At 40.6% G+C, this 23,339-nt stretch overlaps 1 long non-coding RNA gene across 2 annotated transcripts in view; it reads left to right on the top strand.

Moving 5' to 3' along the window:
• Positions 1-22,203, top strand: part of LOC103457798 (uncharacterized) — a 92,476-nt gene extending 70,273 nt beyond the window's left edge. Inside the window, exons 2-4 of one of the 2 annotated variants that reach the window (XR_014085621.1) lie at positions 15,093-15,198; positions 15,296-15,360; positions 21,311-22,203. This is a non-coding gene — a long non-coding RNA (uncharacterized LOC103457798). Of the gene's footprint in view, positions 1-15,092; positions 15,199-15,295; positions 15,361-17,131; positions 17,355-21,310 lie in introns of those variants that run through there. The other variant, XR_532474.3, reaches the window with a different exon arrangement.
• The last annotated feature ends 1,136 nt before the right edge of the window (positions 22,204-23,339 follow it).

Raw genomic sequence — 23,339 nt, 5'->3', positions numbered from 1 at the left:
TTTTCCCGATACAAACTTGGCTCAAAAAAAGAAAAGTTAATCAGAATGAATTTATCGGTTTAGTATTTTTTTCCTCTTGTTCTCCTTTCCTTAAGCCGAGCTGAAAGGAGTCCCTTTACGTAAGCTGACCTCCGCTGTCACATCTGCTTTATTTCTGCCATCTGGTTTTATGCTCTTGTATATTGTGTTGAGTTCTCATTTTAAGAGCTGTTTAAGATTGCAGGGCCCTGCACAGTGGGACATGCAGTATAGCTCCACAGGCTTCATGGATCAGCTTCATTCTCGGGGAACTCTGTCTAGCTTCTGGCTTTAGTGGCTCTGTGTGGGTGGAATATGAGTTCTACCAATTTATGAAACTATTTAACCCAATCATTTATGGATTGATGGTCATTTAACACAGTGTCTTTAGATTCAGTTTTGAAGCAAAAATAGTTGGTCTGCCAAAGCAATTTCACCATGTTTTCATGAACAAAAAGTGTAATTGAGTTAAATTGTGTCACGGTCAGGTCTTGATGGAATTGGGTTTGGTTCAGACTCGATTTTGAATTACCGAAACCTTGTGTTTGTCACATGTAAGGCAGGTGTGTATGCTCCTGCCTCTTCCTGATTACAGGGTGTGACTGGCAGGTGTGCTTTGTTCAGCAGTGTTTAAGCATCCTACAGTAGCAGTGTTTCCAGTGACCTCAATGGTATTACAAAAATTATTCAAATTGGAATAAAAAAAAACCCATATCTGATAATGAAAACACGCCAGTTTTGGAAAAAAAAACTTTTTTTGATACATGTTTGTGCTAAGATCAGGTGGGTCTTTTTGCTTTTACAAGATTTGTGTGTTTTGCAGAGCTGCAATGGAAACTTTTTTTACCGCATCGCGAGAGTCGCAAGATCAACAACCAGATGTTGTGACTGGCGGAAAAGATGGAGACAACAGGAAGTGGCAGGAGGATGATGGCGCGGCGTGTTTTCAATGACTTATTGTTTGAAGAAACTTATTCGCATGTGATTTTGATTGCGTTTCATTTGGAAACGACGCAATTGCAAAACTGAGTTTTTTCGAGTGTAGTAGAACTTCGGCAAAAGTTTTGTGCACATTTGTAACAGAAATGCGGCTAAAGGCTCGATGCAAACTACTGGGATTCCTTAGATAGAAAACTTTTGATCCAACAACTTTGCTGTTTGTTTGATAACTATGATCAACTGACATAAATGAATGTACTGAACTGACTTTTTTTGTAAAGTGCCTTAAGATGACTGAATTGCTTTTACAAATCTGGCAGTAATGCAACTTGGGTGTGGCGAGTAAAACCAAACAAGTAAACTTAAGAGGGTCAAATTGCTTTTGTTGTAAAATGAAATGCTTTTTGTATTGACTCTGAATAGCTTTGTTTGATGTAAAAAACGTGTTTATGATCTGAAGCATTTAATTGAGAAGTAAAAATAAAAGAAGAAACCACGTAGTAACTGTTTCTCTTGCTTTTAAAAGAAAACCGCTTTTTATAAACTCTTGAATCTTGCTCTTTGGAGTTTTCTCCCACAGCGATGAGATGATCCGTCTTCACAAGGTTTGGGTTTGTCACCTTTTGAATATTTTTCTGGTAGAAACGTCTCCCCTGCTGGATGATTAGACCAGTGCCTGAACACCGCTGTGAGGCCCCACTGAGACTTTTCTCCACTGTCAGTGCAGCAGGAGTGCCATTTGAAGCACGGGGAATTATGCATCAGCGTGTCTGCTCCAAAAAAGAACGGGAGGAGAAAAAAAAAAATAGAGTTCTCTTTGTTGTGAGTTGCAGCCTCATTTTCTTTGAATTTGAGTTCTGAAAGTTTAAGGCTGTCATCACCTCTTAAAACAGAGAAATTCAAACAGCAGATGATACTTCAAAACTGGTGATATTATTAGTATCAGCCTACAGGAAGAAGAAAAGCAGCAACGTTACCAGTAAGGTGACAAACTTCAACGGTTGGTCACTTATTCAAATTCAGCTCTGTCACTGAGTAAGATTATTTGAAGATTTTTTATATATATATATCTTTTCAGCTTCCCGTGAAGGTACAAAGCCAAGAACTCTCTGGGAAAATATTTATATATATTTTATTCCCTGTAAACTGAACCTTCAAAGTGCGCCTTCAAAGCAGACACAGAGGTTTCATGCACTCAAACTAGAGGTAGGCACGTTTAGCGTTTCTTTCTTCTTGTTTTCACACTGCTTCAGCATCGCCTCGCCTGCTGCCAAATGGGCCACCGGACCACCACTCGTAATCAGCTCAGCCTGCGGATCCGATTCCAGATATCTGATGTGAGGTTAAGTCGCCGGCGCGGCGGCCGCTGTCTTATCGGACGTCTGTGTCACTGTCTGCTCATTCCTATGTCTGCTCGCTCTAACAGCTATATCTGCAGACCAGCCACGCGGATATGAAGGATCTGTTGCTTTTCACGTCTGTTTGTCACCTTTAAGCGCACAGCTTCATCGTCGAGTGTAAATTTTCCAAACCCATGTTTGCTGTTTTACAGCAGAGGTGACCAAAGTCAGTCCTGGAGGGCCGGCATCCTGCATGTTTTAGTTCTCTCCCTGGTTTAGCACACCTGCATCAAATAATGGGTCGTTAGAGGCCTAAAGAGAACATAGACTTGCTGAGGAGGTTGTTACAACCACTAGGGAGAGACTAAAACATGCAGGATGTCGGGCCTCGAGGACCGACTTTGGACACCCCTGTTTAACAGCTTCAGGTGGCCGGTGCCTACCTCCGGTGGTCATTGAGATATAAAATGTCATTTTATGCTGTAGCACTGTTGCCTATGAGAACATACATATACATGAGAACATACATAAGCACTTTGTTCATGGGAGACGGGTTATTGTTTACCATGAGGTGGAAGCTAAGGGTCAAAAGTGCCACCCATGTATGGAGGCCTCAGTCCTTGAGGCGGGCGTCACAGGTTCAAGTCCCCTGGATGTTGACCTTTACAGTGTGTCTTCCCCATTACACACAAACTACTTTCCTGTCATTTCAGTTTCACATAAAGGCCAGTGGATCCCAATAAATCCTTCAAAAATAACAAAAGGGTTGATGAGACGCTTAAAAAGACACAACTGTTTGTGATTTGCCACTAGACTGTAAACCGATCCCCCATTCAGGATGCGGAGGGACTTTGTGCCACTGTACTGTGGAGGCACATTAGTGTGTGGTTTCTCCCTCTGCAGAGATTTTTTATAAAACCGTCTAGGCCTGCAAGGCAGCTAATTTGGGATTAGCACTTTAGTGTTTTGGACTAGAGGTCATTATCAGGCTCTCGGCTTGGGGCCAGAAATATCTGGTCAAGGTTCAGCTTCTTCACTATTTTTAATATTGCTCTATTCACAGCCGTCCTTATAATTTTAGAGAGATCATAAAGGCCTTACAGCTGTAGGGAGTATGTGGCCTTTCTTTGTCAGCTTGTATTCATGCAAGGTCGCAACAATCTCAGCACTTTATTTCTATTCTGCCACTGACAGTAAGTAGCATTTAAGCTTCGTGTAGCTTCTGTGTTCATGTTACTATGTGACTCATAATAGTGCTACAAATTAAAAGCTTGCGTCAAGCCACCATTCCAAGGATGAACAAATGTTTGCCCTCTGATAAGTTGAGCATCTCAGAAACATTTTTGACCTCTGCTTTTTTCTGTGGTTCCTGAATTCAGAATCAGGTGGAAGGGAAACAGTGACTGGAATGGCTGATGTGGGGAACAAAGCCAGATTCCTGGATGCAGAGCATTGCTGGCTTGTTGGAGTGTGAAACCGAAAACTTCAAAAGGGAATAATTTATGAACGTTACATGTTCGTCTTTCCAACAGTTCTATAAAATCCTGTATTTTGGCTCTTATCAGTGGAGGCCTCGTCCTGGAGAGCAACTCTGAGTAAACGGCAAAAATCATCAGTACCAGTGAACTGACAAAAACCCAACAGGAGTAAAAAGGCTTATGAAAAGCACACATGCGTCAACTGCATGGGAAAGAATGATGTTAACAGAGAGACAGCGATCCTGCAAAACATGTGAAGGAAATAAATGCCATTTTAATAGACCATCCCGCCCTCTCCGCCTTTTACAAGACCTGCGCTCCCGAGGACCATCCGTTCATCATCTGCGGATCCACGGCTGCCAATAAATCCTAGACAAGCCCTTTCCTGCTGTCTGACATGCAGGCGGCGCACAAAGAGAGATGTTTTACAGTAAAACCACAAGCGTGAAAAGATCCCGCCGATTCCGCTCGGAGGTTGGAATAAAGGGTTGGACAAAGTCCGGAGCGACGCAGAGTCTTTTCTCCGGGGACGGGAAAAGAACATCTTTACGGCACGCGGCGAGGACGGGTTTCAGAGGTCGTGACATGATTGATTGCACTGTGCCAGATTGGGACCGTGTCTTGACCGGGTCTGAAATCTGGGCGTAGTGTTGGACTCGGTCCTGAACCTTCAGAGACACATAAAGACAGTTGCAAAGTCGGCCTTCCGTCACATGAAGAACATTTCAGGGTAAGAAATGCATGAAGAGACACAAAAAGGACTCGGGCAGAAAAGTCAAATGCTTGCCTCATCTGATGAGTTTGTTTTCTTATGACGTTCCGCTTGTATCTTTTTTATGGAAGTCAGATTTCTGGAGAGTACGATTAATATTTGTCCCGTGAACCAATTCTTCCACCTGAGTTTCAGATCCTGTTCATCCTGTTCAGATGCTGTTTTTTTAATCATTTACCACCAAGAATTTTCCTTCTGCTTCACAATTATGCACTTCTTTGTGTTCTATCACATGAAATCTTTTTGCAAGGCGCTGCAGCTTGAACGGAGCAGTGTTTTGGTGTTTAATAGGACAGAGGCCAGAGGAAAATATCAGAGGGTTTGCGAAACGAGTCGAGGGGCAGGGAGGCTTGAACCACAGGGAGTTTAAAAAGGAACAAGAAAGGGAGCTGACGGTGGAGGATGTGGCAACAGCGTTTTATCCAGGACCTGCAACAACTTCCGAACAACTCCCGTCTGAGCAGAAGGCCAAAAAACAAAAAAAAAAGGGAAGGAGTAAGGCGGGGAGGCAGAGGTCAGGGTGGAAGGGAGTGTGTGCTGACTAAGCCGTTCGAAAGGTCTCGTTATGAACTCGCTGTTGACCTCTTCATCCTGTGGGGAGGAAGACTGGGGCCTGGGAATCGTGTTGCAGCGTGGAGAGCGCCTCTTATCCAGCCATAACTCAGCAGAGGACAGCTAAATGTCATCACCTTCACATAGCTTCTGGGGGGAACGCTCCTCCCAACCTTTTAGGCCGTTATTACTCCCTCGCTGATTATATTTAACTTCATAACTCTCCAGACCCCGGTCCGGGTAGACCGGGTTGCAAGGGCATGGAAGCGTGGGTCCCAACCTGTCCGAGCCGTTACTGTCAAGGTTATCTTCGGCTCTGTCTATAATATACAAGCACTGTCCAAACGTGTTCTTAACCTTTGAACTTTTTCACATTATCTTATTAGAACCACAAGCGTTGATGAATTTTCTCTGGATTTCACTTGAGAGACCCACACAAAACGGTGGGTCATTATGAACTGGAGAGAAAATGAAAGTGCTTTCTTAACACATCAACTTCCTAAAATAATTTCTCAAATCTTCTTTTCAGAAATTGATTAAGGCAAAAAAAAAAAAAAAATCACTTGGCCTATATTTTAGGAATGTGACAAAATGAATTGTGTGGATATATTTTCAAACCACCTGACTCATCAGTTTGTGGGATCTCTGTTTGGTGTAACTGTTGAGGTATGTCTAAAGCTTGGACACATAGAGTTCACCAACAGCTTTTAAAAGTTTGCAAAATACCTCAAGCTTAGTCAGTCTGGATGAAGATGTGTGTGATAATCATGAATCACTACAGGTTCTATGTCTGGACTTGGACTAAGCCTTCCTGAAACATGAGCATGTTTTCATCTAAAGCATTAAACTGTAGTTCTGGTTATGCGTAGCTAGTTTTCTTGCAATAATACCTTTAATTTTGGCTTTTTTCTCTTCTGATCTCAAGCTTCTCTCTTCCTGATAAGGGAACAAAAATCCCACCACTTAGTTTTCTCCAATTTAACAAGCATTTTGCTGCCCAAAGGGTTAAATTGTTGTCTTATCCCACAGATTAAATTACACGCATTTTTTTTTTTTTTACTGATTTTGTAAAAAAAAATAAAAAATGGAGAGACATATATGCCACACTGTTCAGATTTATATTTTTGTGATATTTTGAAAGATGCTTTTTTTCAACATCCCATCCTTGCTTATAGGATGTTGTTTGCATGTTTGCACAGAAAAATGTTAACAGCGATCACTTTTCAAAATCTTATTTTCACCGTGTTACCCATACATTTATAAATGTTATAGTTCCAAAATAAAATTTTAATTCATGAACTGAAATATTTAGCTCACAAATTAATTAATTAAAATTTAGCTAAGAAGCAAAACATTTAATTTGTAACTAAATACGCAGCTCACAGCTAAACAGTTTTCCAGCAAAAAACATTTGTGCTAGTTAAAAAATTAACTAGCTTACTAGATGCTTACCTGGTAATCAGAGCTAAATATTTAGTCTGGAAAATAAATGTTTAGCTTGCAGTTTAAATTAACTTGGAAGCTAAAAGTTTAATTAGCAGCTATGTATTCAGCTGCCAACTAAATAGCTTTCTAACGAAATATTTAGATTGTTAAATATTTAGCTTCCTTCCTTCTTTAGCAAGCAAGCAAAAATATTTAGAAGTTTAACTGATGCTTGCTAAATATTTGCAGGCTAAATATTTAGGCCTGAAATAAATATTTAATTTGGAAAACAAATATTTACTTGCTTTACTTACTTCCAAAGTAAGTAAAGTTAAACTAATTATTTAATTTGGACCTAAACATCGTGAATCAAATGTTTAGGTCAGAATTAAACATTTAGTTGAGAACTAAGTTTGCAAACTATTTTAGACTGTGAATTAAAGTTTTAGTTTAAAACTACGGCTTTTATAAACGTATGAATAACATGGTGAAAATATGACTAAATAAACCCAAAATTTTGCTGTTGGCTTCCAATTGTGTGACTTTACAAAAGGCGTCCCATGCTTTATAATTACACATGACCCTGTAAAATACATTGAACCTTGTTTGTGATGCTAAAAAGCAATCTCAAGGAGGACGAGTACATCTGCAAAGAGCTATAAATAATGACGGCGGTTCATGACCCACAGTTTTCCTTTGCTAACCAAGCACTCGCCTTATTTCTCCTCCAACGCCAACCGATGCTTTGCACGCTTTCTGTAAACAAAGTGGTTAAGATATTCTCGGCAAGTTAATGCGAGCGCATCCAGTGGGTGAGTGCAGGATTCTCAGAAGTCATCTTGTGAAGAGGCGGACATTGTCACAATATCAGCCCGCAGCAGATGGTGGAGTAGACATCTGCTACCAAGGAACCGAGGAGTGCGTCTGATATTTCCAACTTCAAAAGCGCCTCTTCAGTGCAATTATGTTCGGCTCGCCCAGAGTGACAACTCTTGGAAGGCAGGCGCAGCATTTTCCACTGGCGAGGTGAACATCAGCTGTATTTAGGCCCTGGTGGAGGCAGTCATTTGTCATCACCACAGGTGCGCTGTTGTGAAACAAGTGACGAAGATGTAAAGTCCAAAGTTTGGTCCTCTGCTGTCAGTGCAATGAACACTGAGGGGCTTCACATTAGACTACTGCAGTTATAAACAAACGTGTGCTTGAAACATAATTACCAAACATTTTGTTGGCTTTGATTTCAGGTCTTCATTGTTTGACTCGCACAATAGATCTGACAGACGCTACGTAAATAAACCACTAACACTAATGAAACGGCGTTGCAGCATTCAGGCACATTGATTTTTAAAATCTATCTCAATCACATAGACTGTATGATGTTCATAAAAGCCTTCACACCAGAGGCAACACCGACGGTTTCACACGAGGTCCTAATTAACTCGGCCGGGCTCTGACTCATTCGAAAGTCCGCCGTGGCGGGGCAATTAAGACCAAGAGTCGGCACACATGGTTGTGGTCTGGTAGCGATTTGCACCTGAAATGATTCAACCCGCTCTGTAAATTAGGTTTAAAATAGCACATGGCCAGTTTAAATACCGTAGTTGAATAAACGCTTGTTACTGGAAGCTTTTACGCCAAATTCTGGGATGTCTGCGCAAGCCGAGACTGTAGAGCCGACGACGATCACAGACACGGATTAAATGTTTGGAAAGTTTATTTGATGAAATAATTTTAAAAAAGCAGACGTGGGATAAAGTTCAGGGGGAGGTGAGAACGTGGTCGGTATATTATCTTCAGCTGTTATAAAATGCAATCAGCTAGACAATATATTAGCTAACAGGCTAGAAATTATGCTTATTAGCTAAATATTTAGCTTACTAGCTAAGTATTTAGCTCATAAGTTAAATATTTACGGTGCTAGATAGTTAGTTGGCTAGCTAAATATTTAGTTTGCTACCTAAATAGTAAGCCAGCAAAATAAATATTTAACTTGCTAGCTAAATATTTAGGTTGGAGCTAAATATTTATTTTGGAAACTAAAGCTTGGACAACATTAGTATTCAAAACACAATAATAGCTAGCAACTCAAAGTTATCCAATGCTTGGTTTCAGAAACTGTCTTATATAAAATGAGTTTGACTACCTAAAACATGTCAACAACAAAAAAAGCCAAAAGTAGCATGTTTGTATAACACTTCATCTTAAAGTTAGCCTCATGATGACCACCCAAGAGAATTAGAAAAAAATCCAGGTTTTTAAGAAAATATCTTTATCTCTCTTATCTGTACATTTGTTACCTCTCCCCTACATCCCAGAGTGATAAATGATACGACTAAGCATCCACTCCCCTCCTGTTTTACTTTCAGTCTCCACCTGAGTTCCTTACCTCCCTACTTTTTTATTGTTTGCTTACAAATAAAAGGGAGTCATGAGCAAATGATGGAAGACACACACACACACACACACACACACACACACACCTTTTGACTTTAAAACATGCTATCTAATGCCCCCGCACCATTACTGATTTTATTTTATCTCTGATATTCGTTGTGCCACATTGGCGGCTCTGCACGCCCACACACACGCATACATACACACACACGCACACCCCCACGCACACACACACACACACACACACACACACACTCCCACACACACACACCACACATCCACACTTTCTAACCGTACGGCTCTGTCTCTGCTCTGTGTAATACAACTTGGTCAGGAAGGTCTAGCAGCTGAGTTCTCATCCAGAACCTTTGGAAACCGTGATGAAGCGCAGCACATTCCTCAAGCTCACGGGGGGGGGGGGGGGGGGGGAGCCTGATAAGAAACATATTTCATCGACAAATCTTAAAACTAAATGAAAAAAATAAAAATAAAAAAGAAATTCCAGGCTAGAACAGCAGCTCTTTAAATCTACATGATGCAACTCTTCCCCCAGAATTAGAGTGGGTTGTGGAAATCTTTTTTTTCTTCTTCTTTTTTCCTCAGGACAACCTAAAGTGGAGCTCTCTAAATAACTGGGCTTCACGGAAAAGAGACAAGAAGAAATAGATTGTTGGGGTTGTGCTGTGGTGGCGCAGGGGTTAAGCACAACCCACATATGGAGGCCTTAGTCCTCGACGCAGCTGTCGCAGGTTTGATTCCCAGCCTTGGCGACCTTCACTGCATGTCTTCTCCCTTCTCTCGTTACCCACTTTCCTGTGAATTAACTATCAAATAAAGGCCACTAGAGCCAAAAAAATCTTTAAAAAGAAATAGATTGTTGCAAGAAATCCATCAGAAGTCTCAGTTCTCAGCTGGTGGGCTGAGACTCAGAAGACTCAACTTAAGTGAATTTGCTTTTGTGTGGGAAATGCAATAAAAATAAAAAAAGATCCCTAAAACATCTATTTATTGCCTTTAACAGTACATGCCAACAAATCTCTGCGGTGTAGAGTGACGTCTGCTGTTTCACACCATATTAAGAAGACTTTATGCTATCGATGCAAGGGGAAAATTAAACATAACACAGGCTATGTAAAATATGCAGGGCCGGATTTACTTGGTTGTGGGCCCCTGGGCCGAAGTCAGATTTGGTGCCCTACCAGTAAAGATAAAATCTTTCAACAGTCCATTTATGGGTAGTCGTATACTCCAGCGGGTATAAATTAATCCGTTGTAGGTAACTATCAGCAGCTGAATGTTGTGTCCCCCAAAACGTAACAAAACGTTATAATTTGCAAATATTACAATGCAAAGTATTGGTGTTTATAAAAAAAATCCCAAATTTTACTAAATTTAATCTAACATATGAACATGAGTTTTATATAAAGTACAAATTTCTTTATTAAAAAAAGAAAAAGTTGTCTTTGAGACGCCCCCAGAATCCAGAGCCCTGGGCTAGTGCCTCTGGAAGCCCATTCTAAAGTCTGGCCCCAAAGATACATAATATTTTTTATTTATTAGTTGCCCTTTTTCATTTAATGTGTTTTACATTAAAGTAAGTCTTCTAAAATTACTTTCAGCTTCATAACTGATTGAAAAACCAATTCTTGCTAAATAAGCCATTTTCTGTAAAAAAACAAAACAAAAAAAACAAAAAAAAGAAACCTTCATACTATGCTGTTTTTGTTTCTCATCCAACTTTGTTTTGTGTTGTTTCACAACCCCTGCAGGTTTCCTTGTGGTTAGGCTGGTAATTTTTTATCTTTTTCTGCAACACTGATTCCTACAGAGGCCCTCAGGTCTCTCAAACTTTCCACTAAGAATTCTCTGCTCTCCTCCATCTTTTTGTTTTGAAGTCTCTATCGCTTGCAGATTGAGTTTCACATCTCACTTGGGTGTGTATTGATATTTTGTTGCAGCCCTAACCCTTTGAGCTAGACTGTAACAATCTATTCTACCATCTCAGGAGGAAACTTTACCTGATCTTTACCAAAACCTGATCAGCTGAGAGCCACTAGTTTAGATCAAGAAACGCATGTGCTACAATGGTCCAGTCAAAGTCCAGACATAAAATCAGTTGAGATTCAAGTAACGGACATTAAAAGGCCATTCACAGAAAGTTTGGCAATCAAAATGCAGTCTTGGCGAAAAACCGACTGAATGGTAATGGAGTTGATTGGAATACCGGTGGACCAAAGCATCGTCCAATCCTGGAAGAAAAGACTTGAGTTCAGGGCAGAGGTTCACCCCAGCCAGAGCGATAAAGAGATGGCTAGAATTGCCCACTCAAAGTGTAAACTTCAATGTAATTGAGATTGAGAAGAAAAGTGTTCACAGACACCCTCAATCTGGTCTGATTGATCATGAAGCAATTTCGAAAGGAAAACGGACAAAAACGTTCTTCACTAAATCTCTGAAACGGGGAGAGACACGCCCCCAAAAGACTGAACGCTGCAACTACGAAAAACATCCTCTCCGGCTTCCCAAAGTATTGTCCTGTCACTTAAAATCCCAATAAAATCTGTTGAATTTTGTGGTCGTAATGCGAAAAAGTCCTGGAACTCGAATGATGCCTTCGTTCTTTGATAAGTGAAGACATGCGACTTGAAGCAATTCATTTCAGGCCATAATGTTTGAGGTTTTTTTTGTCCTGAATACTATAAGAATAGAATATCTTCAGCTCTCCATGCATTCATTCCACATCAGCCCTCTTTAATCTATAATTGATTGTGTTTCAGAAGCTTTTGTTTGGCTTCATTAAGATCTGAGGCTCGGATCAGATAAAAGTGTTTCTCTCCCTTCTTCTTTTGCCTCCTGCTCATGGTGGATGTGTTTACTGCGCCGCTTCCTTCCCCTCCTTCATGCACGAGAGAGAGACTCTTGATCTTTGAGTACTTTCAGAGTTGACAAAAAAAAAAGGAAAAGCAGAAAAAAGTCCCATTTACATTAGTGTTTTAGAGGTCCTCACTGGCCAGGGAGTACATTTCTCCCGTTTGGGTGAAGCGCTCGCCTCCAGAAGGGTCCTGGCCTTGAAGCTTTGAAATTGTTTACACACTTGCTTAAACTTCTCAGAGTCGGCCGGCTTTTATCCCCTCAGCGTCCTTCATGTGCTTCTGAGGCCATCGCTGCTTTTATCTGAGCCTTTTGTGGGGTGCTACAAACTTTTGCATGATAAATTAGCAGTTAGGGTTCCCAGAGTGTTCCTCAATATAAGCACATAAAGCGTGAGAGAGTTTGATTGAGCAATGATGAAACTTCTGGCTGGGTTGTGGCAGCATGTCTGGATTCTTGGTGCTGCTTAGGTGGAAAGTGGTATGTTTGCTTGTAAGCGACCAATGACCTCCGCACACAGGCGTGTCCTTGGAATCAGACGTGCGCACGTCTCCATATTGCGCATACAAATGAAATGATGTGAAAATAGTTGACACAAGCAGCTGTGACAAACATGTCTCATGTATTTTAGCTTGAAGCATTAGAATAAGAGTTATAAGATAGACACTCTTTCTCTTGTAGCGTTTAAACATCTGGTTTTGCATATCAAACCTATTTAAACTTTATCCTCAATATTTGGACTTTTTTTTTCAGAATTTCTACTTTGTTCCTGAAGTCAAATTTTGATGTAAATGTAACAAAAAAAGTCAAAGAAACCAACAAAAAATGTCCACCTTTATTTTTTTTTCTTCAACCATGTGAGTCCAATACTCTGTCGTAGCAAAAAGAAGTAGGAAAAAAAACACACTTCCATTTTTTTCCATTAAGATTCTGACTCAGTATCCTTGAAACTTCTCTCAGCCATGAATTGGAAGTATTTATATATTTACAGTTCAAAGTGAATCCATTTGATGGTCTCCTTCTGGGTTAAGTACAAGAAATAGCCATTCAGGACTTACTTTTGACGACTCAGACATCCAATATGTGACACTTTAAGTGTCTTTCTGAATAGCTTCCCGTAGCCGGAGATGAGAAAATTTGGTCTGAGGCTTCGGAATAAGGCGCGGGAGAAAAGAGGGGAGCGTCCATTTGGGGGAAATCTCAATATGAGGCATTTGAAGTTGAGATCCTAAAATGAGTCTGTAATAGAGGCTGTGACTTGGCTTTTCCTCGCCAGAATAATGTGAAAGTCCCGGAGAAGATGCCATTCAGCCAGCCGGCCTTTAAAGACGCAGTAATGCTCCTCCTGAAGGTGCTGAAATGGAAACCTGATTGGCGTTATGAGAAACTACGAGCTGCTTCTGCGTGGCTTTTAAAGTCGCAGGAAGATGACATCGTGGTCTTTGCCCCACGGGGGGGGGGGACCGGGGGGGGGGGGGGCGGGGGGTGGGGGGGGACCACAAATACAGCTTGTGAAAAATTAATATGATTATGTCGAGCTTGTAAATGGAGCTGACATTTTCTTCATTTAAAAGAAAAAAAAAAAAGGAGAGAGAGAGAGGAGGAAGCCTCTCTTGTCTTTGTATTGAGACTCAGGTTTTAATGGATGTGAGCAGCAGCCAGTAAGAAATGTCACAGAAACTTTTAATTAAGTCTAGCCTGTAATTAAAAAGGGGGGAGGGGAGGGGGTGGGTGGGTCGGTGTGCAGGGGAAGAGGGGAAGAGCGCTGGCAGCTGGAAGCCTGTCTGCCTCTGCGCCGGGGTCACTCTCTGCCCACTTGATTATTGCTCAGGCTCCAGCCCACGTCGGTGTCTCTCAGCTTGTCGTTTCCCATTAATCAACATGTACTTTGCCGAGAACAAAAGATAAGCGACTCGGTGACACCGAAATTAGCGCTCCTCTTGTTCGCCGCGGTCTTGGCGCGCGCTTTCTGAATCGGCTTGTGATTAAATAAATGCATGTTACTGGTTGCTCCGTGGCACTGCGGGTCGAGCTCCACTGTTTTGCTCCTAGTTAATTTATTAACAGCCAGGTTTTTTATTAATTTTTTTTTTTTTTTTTTACTGTAGAAGATGTTATTAATGTCAAAATACTTAGGACTGAAACGTTTTCAAAGTTCTACTTATTACATGTGCCAATTTCAGTTCTGTAGGTGAAAACAGTCAAATGTTTTAATATGGAATGAACACAAGGAAGGAAGGGAAGATGGCAGGGTGAAAGCACACAATTAAAGGAAAGGAAATAACCAAGGGAGAGAGGGAGGAAGGGAGGAAGCAAGTATGCAAGGAAGAAAAGAAGAAACTGAGGGAAGAAGTAAGGAAGAAAGCACATAAAAATGCAACGGGGATGAAGCATGCAAGGAATAAATGAAGGAAGGAGGTGAAGAAAGGAAGGTAGGACACAAAGAAGACAGAAAAAGATAAACGCAAAGGAGGAGGGAAGGCCGGAGAAAAGAAAAGAAGACAAAATAGAAAGTTCAGAAGAAAGAAATAAAGGAAATGAGGAACAAACTATGCAAGGAAATAAGAAAATAAGGACAAGTGATAAAAACACATCAATAAAAGAACCAACCAAGGGAGGAAGGAAGGAAGAAAAAAGGATGTAAGAGGGAGGGAATGAAGAAGAAAGCACATAAGGATGGAAGGAGGATCAAGGATGCAAAGAATGAATGAAGTAAGGAATGAGGGTCAGGCACAAGAAATGAAGGAGGGACACAAAGAAGGGAAGATGGTAGGAAGGACATGACATTTAGACAGTAGAAATATTTTCCCACATTTTAGTTTTTCTTTCATACTCAATCAAGCCTGTAAAATACAACAAACCATTTCCAGTTATTTAGACCATCCCAGACGGAGTAGGAAACCTGTTAAATGGTGAAGCTTCCTAGACTCTTTGGGGAATGGAAGGACACCAGAGAAAAGAAGATCCTACGTGGATTTAAAGTCTTTGTTTTTCCCCTTCCCCTTCCAGAAAACGGAGGCAAACCCACTCCACTCCGAGGCTCCGTCTGCTTCGACTTGCAATAATGCTGTAAGAAGCCTCAATCTTTGGGAGGGCGACTGAAGCTTTGGTGACTTAACAGACGAGTCAGACAGCTGAGAGGCTGCTGATCGACAGCTCTGCTGACAGCGAACTGAGGAAAAAAACTCTTTTAAATACTTTTATTTACTATTTATTGAGCTATAGAGCCAAAGGATTATTTGTACTAGTACTGACCAAAGCAGACTCTCCATACACTTCAATTGATCCTTTTTTGTCTTTCAGAACTTCATCGGTTCTTCGTGGCATAGATTCAGTAGGTTTTGGCCGACACGACAGCATCACTCAGTATTTGAAGATTTGTTGGCTGCAGATCCATTATTCCACTCTGGTGAGGTCAGAGGACTAAAAGTGAACCAAGTCATGTTCAGCAAATCACTCTGAAATGATCTCATCTGTGTTGCATGGTGCATTTTTTTTTCCTGCAGTAGCCTCCAGAAGCTGGGAACTCTGGAGTGACGAAGGGCTGGACACGGTCAGCAGCAATACACAGGTAGGCTGTGGTGTTTAAGCCAAGATGGATCCATGTGTTCATGATGTTTATGTGAACTTATAAACCCTCTATCTAAATGCTGCATCAGAAATGAAGACGTAGAGTCTTTTTCCCACCTGATGGTCTGGTAGACTCGGTTTGATTGGGGACCAAAGTTGTGACGTTTGTTACATTTTCAGTTGCTGTGGTTCTCTTTCACACTGCACTGTGTCAAACCAACCAAATCCTTTGAAAAACCTGTTCCACTCCTCACCTGTGGTGGCGCCGCACCAAGAACCACTGAACCAAACAGCATGAAAACCTCTGAAGAAGACAGGGAGTTTGTTCCTTCCTTCCTTCTTCACAAAATGTGTAAAAAAATATAAAAGTGTGGCATCAGATTGTAGCGGGGGTAGGATTTCTCCAGCTATCCCTAAAACTCTTGTGTTCGTTGTAGTTGTATTTACCCAGAATGCCCTGCACTGTAATCTACTTCCTGCTTTTGGAGCGACCTTTGGTCGGCTTGGCATTCGAACCAGAGTTCATTTACACCGAACCAAGACCAAGGGTTGTAGTCGACTCAGAGAAAAACCGTTTATCCGCCGTCATCAGTGGCTACGCTAGCTAGCCTTAGCAGAAGCTGTAGAGTAGCAGAATGACATAGAGACAGTTTTAACAAATATGTAAAGAAATATTTCTTTAGATAAAAGTTACTTTAAATCCCTATGATGAATTCGCCTTCACTGCGCCTGGATGGCTAAATGCACTGAGTTACTTCAATGTCATTGGCTGATCCGTTTTAATGAACAATTGAACCGGTGTACCTAATAAAATGGCCAGCGGGGACAGTGTCGGGTGATTTAAAAATCGCTTAACAGATTTTAAACATGAAGAGCTGAAATGACAAATTGTAAATCTTTTTAAAGCGGTAGTAAAAGTGAGCAGCTTTTTTAACGTGCATAAAGTATGTTGGTAGCCTCAACGTGATAAAACTCAGAAAGCTGAAACATATTGAGGAAACGTTACCTACAAGAACCTTTACAGCTGTTGGAATGTAAGACTTATACTTTAAAACTCGCATAAAGCTCACTAGCTAGAGAAAGCAGCCAAGCTGTGTCTCTTAATGCTGCATTATTAATGTAATCCAAAATAGCCCCTAATGCCACAGAGCTGCTATGAGCTATCAATTTCACACGTTTCTGCTTTCTGCCTCCCATCTGAAACCTCCATCAAATCTCACACGTGGCTGGATTTTTCACTGCACAGTCCTCAGTGAACTCCCCGTTCAGTCGCTAACACATCCAGTACCCAGCAAAATACAGCAACTCATTAAACCCACAAAAGAAAAAAGAAAAAAACTGAAACTTTGTCATTTTTAAAAAAAACACTGCAGCCTGCAAAAAGACTGTAATTGCATTTAAGAGAATCACATGAAAAGACCCCATAAAGCACAACTGAAACACTCGTTAGCATCGACAGAACTTTCACAAAATACATTAAGCTGCTCTGTAAATGTCAAATAAATGTACTTTAGACGTTTTCAGTAAACCTTGTGTGTAACACAAACTGCGACGTTGTCATGTTGTCTGATAATGAGTGCTCATCCCGCCGTACGACCGCTGGTGTAAAGTAGACCAGTTTGTCAAATAACTTTCTCAAGTGATAAAACAGTTGGTAAATGTTCCTTTCACAGTTTATTTCCGCCTCGCAAGAGAACCAAAATCTGATAATGTATGTTTGACTACAAAATGATGCAATTATCTCTGAAAATGTACTTTTTTTTTTTTTTGAGCTGCTTTTGTCTCCATGTGGGAATTGCAATTATAGACTGTAAGTGCGCACTAACAAGCCACAGAGAGCGGGGAACACATCAAGTAAAGTTTTAACATTCAGTTTCAACTTCTGTTAAATCAATGAGAAAACTGGCTTTCGTTTATTATTATTTAATGTGCTTCTGCTCAGTCACTTATTTGGGAATAAAGGACGAAGGCAAAGAGGCAGACACTGAAAAGGTATCTGAGGAAAAAAAAAGTTTGTTAAACTCTGAGAAATAAACTCCTCCTGAAGCTGATGTCTTAAATTGTGACAACATCAGAAACGGTTGAAGTCGAAAGCAAAAGTGAAACGATAAATCATTCAGCATGGAGCCCATTGTGGCTTGCAAAAGTATTCATACCCATTAAAATGCTCCACTTTGATACAAGCTTCAAACATCTGCATTTTTAACCATACAAATTATTAAAATGAGAATGTTTTGCAAATATACATTTTTAAAGAAGTATCCTAAAAATGAAGCTATTGTTTCTGCCTGTGTTGCAGCTGAACAATGAGGAAGAAAAACTGGCACCACTTTAAAGTAGGCGTCCTTTATAAATGACTACTGAATAAATTCTAGATATTAATTAAGCTGTAAACACTTTATAAATAGTTAATGTGTTATAAATGAATTAAGGGCAGTTTCTTGCCAAATAGTGATCCAGATCTGTTCATCTAGAGCAGCTAAGTCAGACATTTGACTAAGTTACTACAGTATAAGAAAATTAACATTTGTAAATATTTTTTAGCAACAAATATTGCACCTTATCACTCCAACATAGATATCCAGATTAAACAATTTTTTTTTTCTTTTATCCACTTTCAAAAGATAGTATCCACCCAAACAAATACACCACCAAGCGTTGTTTTAAACATGCCAAACCCATAGGGGGCAGTGGAGCACAAACCTAAAACCTCTGTCAGCCAATCAGAATCGTTCAATACAAAAAAACGCCAGCCAACAGGACAGTCAGGTCCAAGTCTGATCCAAACCCAGCGACATTGACCGGCTTCGTACCTCGGTATGAGGAGGGAGAGTTGGTGTAAAACGGCCCAGCTCTAATGTTTTTCCTTTGGACCTCAACGTATTGGAGCGTCGCAGACCCTAAAACTAATTTCTTTCTCCATTTACACAAGTAATGGTCAGAATTTTCATAAATGATCATTTTCAGTGATGTAAAACAGCATTTATGTGTTAGTGAAAGGCAAAATTTCTAAAATATATATATTAGTTTTTGCAGATATCCGGCTACTTGTGTAGCTTAGCAACTCTAGATGACTATATAGGTGAACAGATTTTGTTCACTGTTTGGCATGAAACTCATGTCCTTAACTTGCCCTTAGTTAACACATGATAAACACTTACTGATTCATAGTGTTTACAGACTAATTAATAACATATCTTTGAACTATTTCTTAGCCATTTATAAGGAGAGCCTTATAAATGGCTGTAAATTCATACTGAAATATTTTATAAGATTTTTGAAAAGATTTGATCTTGATATTAATCAGCTAAATACAAATGCGATGCCTGGGGTTGAAATAGAAAGGAGGAGAGATGCAGAAGAAAATTTCAGGTGAAATTTTCGGTTTTCACTTTTTGATTTCCGTCTGAATTCGTTGCTGCGCCTCAAAAACCGTAGCTGTGGTTTTCTAGTTGATTAGACTGTAACGCCTCAGAGCACAAATCACTTCTAATTAAACAGTTAAAGGCTTAAAGAAGATGTATAACTCTTGATGTTTTCATGTCAAATTGATTACATTACAAAGCTCAGCTTTTGCACCAAATGGTCTTCCACTCCCTAACTGTCTGAAAAGCCTTATTAAAACCTTGTACTTCTTTTCTTTTCTGTTTGTAATATCAAAAGAAAATGTGTTTATGTAATGTTTTCTCATTCGGACACCTCAAACAAAGCAGAAACGACTGCCTTGTGTTTCTCCCTTTATGAGCAATATGCTGTCCGATTTGCATTTCCTTATCTGTCATTTGGCCATAAACAGTTTGTTCCGACTCCATTTTCAGACACACTCTCTGTATAATTGGGACCATACACCACCAGACACAGTGCTGACAAAGCGTAAGCTTATGGGCTTTTTTTTTATACTTCTAAAACCTTTTTTTAAGTATTTCTGCTGGGATTTTATGTGACACGACAAAATAAAGTGAAACATCAATAACAGCTGGAAGGGACATGATGAATGGTTTCAAACGTTTTTATTGTTAAGAATCCCAGTATGACCATTGGGCTTTCCATGAGTCCACTGCTCCTGTGTCAACATATTTGTTTTCTGTAACCTGTTAGTTTAGGAAAAAAGTTGGATTTCTGGTCTGGCATTCTTGCATTAGTTTGGTGTGGATTGCTTTTGACCGTAGATTAATCTTCTCATTAGTTTTTTTCACTAAGCAAAAGCCAATTCAATTTAAAAATATTTCATTTATTCCAAAGGGATACTCAATGTTTCATAACTAAATTATCTTGAACATTATATAAATAATGTATGAATTTACTGTTTCCTAACCCAGATTTTACTGCTATTTAAAAAGACTTTTCCCTCTCTGACTAAACCTTTACTGTTTTAGGTCACTTAAAATGACCATCATTTTGGTTAAATGTCAGAATAATGATGTCTTTTTACACCTTTAAGCAGGTTGGGAAATCCCAGATGGTCATTTTATTACGGCATAAAACCCAGATCACATGTGAGTTCATTTGAATCCCACCTTTCGATGAGTTTTTGGCCCTCAAATTCGCCGCTTTCTTGTATGACATCATGTGGAAGAATGCCTAAAACATTCAGTCATGCAACTTAAAAAGTTTCAACCAATATCCTTGGAAATGTACAACAACTGCAGAGTTGGGGGAAAAAAAAAAATATATATATATATATAGAGGAAATAGAAATAATCTTGGTAATTGTATCTGAACATGAAGAGTCGGCACACGGTTGCGTGGTTTCGGGTCGTTCATATTCACACAGATCTTTATCCAGCACCACTGACCTCCATGGACAACATTAACGTTTCCATGCAGGTTTTTAGTCATTTCCCAGTCTTACTATCATAGTTATTTAGTGAACAACCGTACAAATATACATAACTCCTCACCTTGTCAGAAGTATTCATGTCTCTGGTTTTCTTTTCTTTTTTTTTTAATGTGTATTTGTACAAAAGCCATACAGTGGTGGCGGACAAGTCAAAACTAAATATTAACATTGATGTCTGAGCGCATTTCTACATAAAACACGGTCACAAATTCTGACAAATCACACAACACCTAACACAGACTGGGCCTGGTGACGAGAAAGGGATGGGAATTCTCTCTATGACATTTTTTATTGTTTTTGTCACTCGTCTGTCTCTTCATTTTAAAGTCAGCCTGTAAGGAGAAAGTGTCTTTTTATATATACACAGTATGTGCAAATATCTCCTTTTAACTATGCTAAGAAGCACTGGGAAAAAAAAGCATGTACCTGTCAAATAAACTTGGAGTAAAACTTATAGAGTAAAACTTATAGAAAGTTTCGACATCCCTTAATCTTCACTCTGAGTGACGCGATGTGAATCGACCTTCGACGCTCCAATAAGTACAGAACCGTGAGAGATTATGGACACAAGCGATTACAGACAGTCCAGGCTCCTCGAAGAGGACGGCTTCTACATCCTGAATCTCATTAACTGGGAGCCAGCGTCAGACCTGACTTTGACACCTCTGCTGATTCTACAAATGTCTGCGCTCAGGGCCCGTCAAACCCGATCGCCGTCATCTCCCGGTCCTGTCCCGAAGCGATCCGTCTGTCTCGCCCCACCTCGCTCTCCGATAGCTACAGCTGCCGCCCCACCAAGTTCTCCGGCGCATGGCTGCTTTTGCTTAGCCCCGTGCAGCTACCGCGGGAAAAAAAAAACCATCAGCACTCCGCGCAATTACCGAACAGACCGAGGAAGCAGTGGCTTGATTTAGCAGGCTGCGGGGACTGCCATTTTCTATTTTCCTTTCGGATCCATGATGATTTATGCCGCACGTGTGCAAAAAGCTCACGAGCTCGCCTCTCTTTCTCACTCGCACACTTTCTCTTCTTCCCTTCTCCTTCCTGTCTGCTCTTACCTCTCTGCCGCTCTCTTTCTCCACATGCTAATATCTCATCTCTTTCTCCAAAGTCCACATTAACAGATGTCTGCTCCGGCCAAAGCAGGAGGAAGTCTCGACATGAAGATGAAAGCTAAGACGGAGCTCGATAGGACTCGCGCTGTGCTGCCGACACGAACAAGAGCTGCAAGGGAGCCGAAATAACAAAACGTGCGAGTTTCTCCGAGGAATTCCCACGCAAAGCAAAAGAATTTGAGCAGCGACGGCTCCGTACGCGGCCGCTCGAGGCGCGGGACGGGCCCCATCAGCTACTCGGCGACGATGGCAAGCTGTTCGCCGCAGGGTCTTAATAGTTTTGTGTTTTTCATTGTAGTTTAGTTTTTATTTTGTTGTGACGTTTTGTTTGCCTAATTCGGTTAGTTTTAACTAGAATTTTGAGTGGGCTTGCTAGTTTTTACTAATTATTATTAGTTAAATATTGTTTAGTTCCAGTTAAGTTTTTTTTTATTTGTCATAGTGGTAGTTTCAGTTTTCTTATACTTTTGTTTCTTTTAGGGGCAGAATTCATCAAATGTCAGTGTATTGTATTGTCATTAAGTATACACCGATTGGGTAATGGATACTAAACAGAAGATGCCATTTTCAAAAATGTGTTCAATTATTGTTCAACTTTGGTGTCTTTGGTGTCAACTTCTGTCTTTTGTGGTCGCCGTTTTGCCGACTAGTGGAAGTGCCGTAATTTGTTGACAGCTGATGTTTGTTTGAGATGGACATAAAAAAAAACTAAATTTCACATCAATTTGAAAGGCTAATAAATAGATTCATAGACACAAAACAAAGAGGATTATATTTCTAATTTCAGTAAATCCCAGTTAGTTTAATAAACGCACAACATAGTTCCAGTTGTAGTTTTTCCCCATTAATTATCGTTTTATTTATTTCAGTTAAAGAATGTGTTCTCCTTTTCAGCTTGTGGTGTTTCTTTCATCATAATAACGTTGGTTTGCCGTCGCCCGGCTCCCCTTCAATAAGTCACATTTTCTGTGATTAAACTATTGGAATACACGCAACTATAAACGACATATCACCTAGGGAGAAAGGGGCGCATTACGTTAACACTAACCGCCGCCGCACAGCGACGGAGGTCCAAATGAAATTTTAAACAACATCCATAAACCCCTTAGAATCAAAGTGGCCTGCATACAGAGCGAGCCTTGTTTCCCCAGGTCAGAGTTGCAGAAAGACACGGAGCCGAATTTAGCCCAAAGCGTTGACACGCTGAAACCCTCCAGTAGCCACAAGGACTTCCCTTCCAGCTTTCTTCCCCAAACCTGAACCCAGCAGGCCGTGCTGTTCCTGTAATTGAGTGAGTAATGGACTTATTCCGCTGAGTGGTTCTCTGGGCGGACTTAATACTGGGATGTAAATCCTGTGGCAAAGAGCGGATTAGGGCTGGAAAGAAATAATAATAAAAAAGGAAAAAAAAAGCAGGGGAAGTAAATATAGAAAAGAATATGAACAAAAGATAATCTATTTAGCAATTATTCCCACGCAGTAAATTCACTCGAGGTCTGAGTTTAGAGCATTTAAATCGGCCCTTTTTAGGGTTTTGGGAACTCTTTCATAGTTCTGCTCTTAGAAAACAGGATTTGTTTTGTCGGACTTTCTTCGGTGCCTTTTTTTGGTTTTCTGTGCCCGACTCTTAAGCGTACCTCGGTCCAGACGCAGTGTCCCTCCATGCATCCCGGCTGAGTTCTGGACTCCTGCCACACATTCCACCAGCGGGATACGCTGATCACAATAATCCCCTTTTCTCCAAACTCACCACGCAGCCTGGATCCTTTAACAATTAGCCTGTACAATGAAGCCATTATCCGTAAATCCATCAGCGGCCCCGGCTGAAACCCATCTCCGTCAAAGGCTCTTCAGCTCAACGCTGCCTCCTCCTGTTTTGTGGTTTACTCTCTCGATTAGCGGACAACATACTGAGGTTTGCAACTGCATTGCTGAAAACCCCAATGTCTCGAGTTTGTCTCACTGTCGTCTCTTCATATTCTCACAGCTCGCCGCAAAAATATCAACATCCATTGCCCTTGAATC

Source organism: Poecilia reticulata, chromosome 21, assembly GCF_904066995.2.
Source record: "Poecilia reticulata chromosome 21, P_reticulata-male-v2, whole genome shotgun sequence".
Lineage (NCBI taxonomy): Eukaryota > Metazoa > Chordata > Actinopteri > Cyprinodontiformes > Poeciliidae > Poecilia > Poecilia reticulata.
The sequence above is the reverse complement of the archived record's forward strand: the minus strand, read 5'-3'. Positions and strand labels throughout refer to the sequence as shown.